Source organism: Capra hircus, chromosome 5 (genome assembly GCF_001704415.2).
Source record: "Capra hircus breed San Clemente chromosome 5, ASM170441v1, whole genome shotgun sequence".
Lineage (NCBI taxonomy): Eukaryota > Metazoa > Chordata > Mammalia > Artiodactyla > Bovidae > Capra > Capra hircus.
The window spans coordinates 86,407,183-86,412,669 of record NC_030812.1 but is presented as its reverse complement, the minus strand read 5'-3'; the positions used below and the strand labels follow the sequence as shown (position 1 = coordinate 86,412,669).

The window sequence follows — 5,487 nt, the reverse complement described above, 5'->3', positions numbered from 1 at the left end:
GATGCCATCCAACCATCTTATCCTCTGTCGTCCCCTTCTCCTCCTGCCCTCAATCTTTCCCAGCATCAGGGTCTCTTCCAATGAGTCAGCTTTTCGCATCAGGTGGCCAGATGGTGTTTCAGCTTCAACATCAGTCCTTCCAATGAATATTCAAAACTGATCTCCTTTAGAATGGACTGATTGGATCTCCTTGCAGTCCAAGGGGCTCTCAAGAGTCTTCTCCAACACCACAGTACAAAAACATCCATTTTTCCTCTTTCCGTCTCCCACCACCTCCGAGAGGAGTCACCACCATGGCCGCGCATCTTCAACTGATGGTCCTGCGGAACTGCTCCAGCTTCTTGATCAAGGGGAACAAGCAGATGTACAGGGCCGAGCCGAATAACCTGAAAGCATGCAACTCCTTCCGCTATAATGGGCTCATTCACTGCAAGACTGTGGGTGGAGCCGGGGGCAGACACCAAAGGAGTCGTGGTGGTGATGAAGAGGAGATCGGCCAGTGCAAGCTGGCCACTTCCTACGTGTGGACCACCATCAACAAGAACGCCCAGGCCACCCTCAGCAGCATCCAGCACATGATCCAGAAGAACAAGTACCACCTGGATTTGCGCATGGCCGCCATCCACAGAGCCAGCACCATCCTGCACAGCCAGAAGCCTGTGATGGTGAAGCCACCCCACCAAGAGCTCCTGAGCCTCTGGCCTCCCCTCCCCAGAGCAATAAAGCTGTCAGCCGCTACCTTACAGCGTCAAAAAAAACACACAAACAAACAGGAATATATCTACCTAAAGAAACTAAAGACCTATATATAGAAAACTATAAAACACTGATGAAAGAAATCAAAGAGGACACTAATAGATGGAGAAATATACCATGTTCATGGATCAGAAGAATCAATATAGTGAAAATGAGTATACCACCCAAAGCAATCTATAGATTCAATGCAATCCCTATCAAGCTACCAATGGTATTTTTCACAGAGCTAGAACAAATAATTTCACAATTTGTATGGAAATACAAAAAAAACCTCAAATAGCCAAAGCAATCTTGAGAAAGAAGAATGGAACTGGAGGAATCAACTTGCCTGACTTCAGGCTCTACTACAAAGCCACAGTCATCAAGACAGTATGGTACTGGCACAAAGACAGAAATATAGATCAATGGAACAAAATAGAAAGCCCAGAGATAAATCCACACACCTGTGGACACCTTATCTTTGACAAAGGAGGCAAGAATATACAGTGGATTAAAGACAATCTGTTTAACAAGTGGTGCTGGGAAAACTGGTCAATCACTTGTAAAAGAATGAAACTAAAACACTTTCTAACACCATACACAAAAATAAACTCAAAATGGATTAAAGATCTAAATGTAAGATCAGAAACTATAAAACGCCTAGAGGAGAGCATAGGTAAAACACTCTCTGACATAAATCACAGCAGGATCCTCTATGACCCACCTCCCAGAATATTGGAAATAAAAGCAAAAATAAACAAATGGGACCTAATTAAACTTAACAGCTTCTGCACAACAAAGGAAACTATAAGCAAGGTGAAAAGACAGCCTTCAGAATGGGAGAAAATAATAGCAAATGAAGCAACTGACAAACAACTAATCTCAAAAATATACAAGCAACTCCTGCAGCTCAATTCCAGAGAAATAAATGACCCTTTCAAAAAATGGGCCAAAGACCTAAATAGACATTTCTCCAAAGAAGACATATGGATGGCTAACAAACACATGAAAAGATGCTCAACATCAGTCTTATCAGAGAAATGAAAATCAAAACCACAATGAGGTACCATTTCACGCCAGTCAGAATGGCTGCGATCCAAAAGTCTACAAGCAATAAATGCTGGAGAGGGTGTGGAGAAAAGGGAACCCTCTAACACTGTTGGTGGGAACGCAAACTAGTACAGGCACTATGGAGAACAGTGTGGAGATTCCTTAAAAAACTGGAAATAGAACTGCATTATCACCCAGCAATCCCACTGCTGGGCATACACACTGAGGAAACCAGAACTGAAAGAGACATGTGTACCCCAGTGTTCATCACAGCACTGTATATAATAGCCAGGACATGGAAGCAACCTAGATGTCCATCAGCAGACAAATGGATAAGAAAGCTGTGGTACATATACACAATGGAGTATTACTCAGCCATTAAAAAAATACATTTGAATCAGTTCTAATGAGGTGGGTGAAACTGGAACCTATTATACAGAGTGAAGTAAGCCAGAAAGAAAAACACCAATACAGTATACTAACACATATATATGGAATTTAGAAAGATGGTAATGATAACCCTGTATGCGAGACAGCAAAAGAGACACAGATGTATAAAACAGTCTTTTGGACTCTGTGGGAGAGGAAGAGGGTGGGCTGGTTTGGGAGAATGGCATTGAAACATGTATAATATCATATATGAAATGAGTCACCAGCCCAGGTTCAATGCATGATACTGGATGCTTGGGGCTGGTTCACTGGGACGACCCGGAGGGATGGTATGGGGAGGGAGGAGGGATGGAGGTTCAGGATGGGGAACACGTGTATACCTGTGGTGGATACATGTTGAACTATGGCAAAACCAATACAATATTGTAAAGTAATTAACCTCCAATTAAAATAAATAAATTTATATTTTTAAAAATCCATTTTTCAGCACTTAGCTTTTCTTATAGTTCAGCTCTCACATCCATACACGACTACTGGAAAAACCATAGCCTTGACTAAATGGGCCTTTCTTTGGCAAAGTCATATCTCTGCTTTTTAATGCACTGTGTAGATTGGTCATAGAGATCATAGATTTCTTCTAAGGAGCAAGCGTCTTTTCATTTCATGGCTACAGTCACCATCTGCAGTGATTTTGGAGCCCCCCAAAATAAAGTCTGTCACTGTTTCCATTGTTTCCCCATCTATTTCCCATGAAATGATGGGACCAGATCTTAGTTTTCTGAATGTTGAGTTTTAAGGCAACTTTTTCACTCTCGTCTTTCACTTTCACCAAGAGGCCTTTTAGTTCTTCTTCACGTTCTTCCATAAGGGTGTCATCTACATATCTGAGGTTATTGATATTTCTCCCGTCACTCTTGATTCCTGCTTGTGCTTCATCCTACCTGGCATTTCACATGAGGTACTCTACATATAAGTTAAATAAGCAGGGCAACAATATCCCACCCTGATGTACTCCTTTCCCAATTTGGAACCAGTCCGTTGTTCCATGTCCAGTTCTAACTGCTGCTTTTTGACCTGCACACAGATTTCTCAGGAAGCAGGTAAGGTGGTCTGGTATTCTGTCCATCTGTGGGGCCACAAAGAGTGGGACACGACCGAGTGAATTTCACCTTCTTAATCACTTTTTAAACCAGACAAAGGTTCCATATAAAAGAATTACAGGCCAATATCACTGATGAACATAGGTGGAAAATCCTCAACAAAATATCAGCAAACTGAATTCAACAATACAATAAAGGAACAAACAGCATGTTAAAGTAGGTTTTATGTTAGGGATCAAAGAATGGCTCAATATCTGCAAATCAATGCATGTAATACACCACACAAACCAATTGAAAACTAAAAGTCAAATGTTTTTCAATAGATGCAGAAAAAGCTTTAGACAAAATTCAGGATCTGTTTATGATAAAAAAAAAAAAAACTTTCCATAAAGTGGGCATGAAGGGAACATACCACAACATAATAAGGGCCATATTTGATTAGCCCACAGCTCGCATCATCCTCAGTGGTGAAAAGCTGAAAGCATTTGCCCTAAGAGTAAACAGGACAGGATGTCCTTTCTTTCAAACTTTATTCAACATAGTATTGGAAGTCCTAGCCACAGATATTGGAGTAAAAAAAAAAAAAAAAAGTTAAAGGAAGACAAAATGGAAGGAAAGAAGTAAAACTGTTACTGTTTGCAAATGACATGCTACTATACATAGAAAATTCTAAAGATGCCACCAAAAAACTATGATGGTTCAGTAAATTCAGTAAAGTTGCAATTACAATTAATTGAGCAATCTGTTGCATTTCTATACACTAACAACAAACTATCAGAAAGAAACCAAGTAAACAATCCCATTTATGATCACATAAAAAATAATAATATACATAGGAATAAATCTAACTAAGGAGGCAAAAGACCTGTCCTCAGAAAACCAAAAGACACTGATGAAAGAAATTGAAGATGATACAAACATATGGAAAGATATACTGTTTCCTTGGATTTGAAGAATTAATAATATTAAAATGACCATATTCCCTATCAAAATATCAATGGCATTTTTCACAGAACTAGAACAACTAATTCTAATATGTATGGAAGCCCAAAGACCCCAAAGAGCCAAAACAATCTTGAGAAAGATGGAAGTATAATGCAACCTGATTTCAAAATATCCTACAAAGCTACAATAATCAAAACAGCATGGTACTGGCACAAAAACAGACACAAGGACTAATTGGAACAGAATAGAGAGACCAGAAGTGGACCTACACTTATATGGGCAATTAATTGTAAAGTAATTAACCTCCAATTAAAATAAATAAATTCATATTTTAAAAAATCCATTTTTCAGCAATTAATCTATGAGAAATGAGGCAAGAATATACAATGAAGAAAAGACAGTATCTTCGATAAATGGGGTTGAGAAAACTGGAGAGCTATATGCAAAAGAATCAAACTGCACTACCATTTCACACTATATGCAAGATAAACTCAAAATGGATTAAAGTCTTGAAATCTAAGACCCAAACAGAAAACTTCTGGAATAAAATATAGGCAGTACTCTCCTTCACATTAGTCTTAAGCAATATATTTTTGGATGTTTCCTCACGCAAGGGAAACAAAAACAAAAATAAGCAAATGGGATTACAACAAACTAAAAAGCTTTGCACAGCAAAGGAAACTATCAACAAAATGAAAAGGCAATCTACTGAGTTGGAGAAGATATTTGCAAACAATGTATCAGACAATGAATTAATATCCAAAATATACAAAGACTCATATAACCCAACACCAAACAAATAAGTAATTCAATTTAAAAAAATGGGAAGAGGATCTGAATAAACTTTTCTTCCAAAGAAGACATAGAGATGGCCCATGAGCATATGAAAAGATGCTCAACATCACTAGTCATCAGTTCACTTCAGTTCAGTTCAGTTGCTCAGTCGTGTCCGACTCTTTGCGACCCCATGAATCACAGCACGCCAGGCCTCCCTGTCCACCACCAACTCCGGGAGTTCACTCAGACTCACGTCCATCGAGTCAGTGATGCCATCCAGCCATCTCATCCTCTGTCGTCTCCTTCTCCTCTTGCCCCAATCCCTCCCAGCATCTGAGTCTTTTCCAATAAGTCAACTCTTTGCATGAGGTGGCCAAAGTACTGGAGTTTCAGCTTTAGCATCATTCCTTCCAAAGAAATCCCAGGGCTGATCGCCTTCAGAATGGACTGGTTGGATCTCCTTGCAGTCCAAGGGACTCTCAAGAGTCTT

General features: G+C 39.5%; 1 pseudogene; it reads left to right on the top strand.

Moving 5' to 3' along the window:
* LOC102176674 lies at positions 294 to 1,563 on the top strand (annotated as a pseudogene).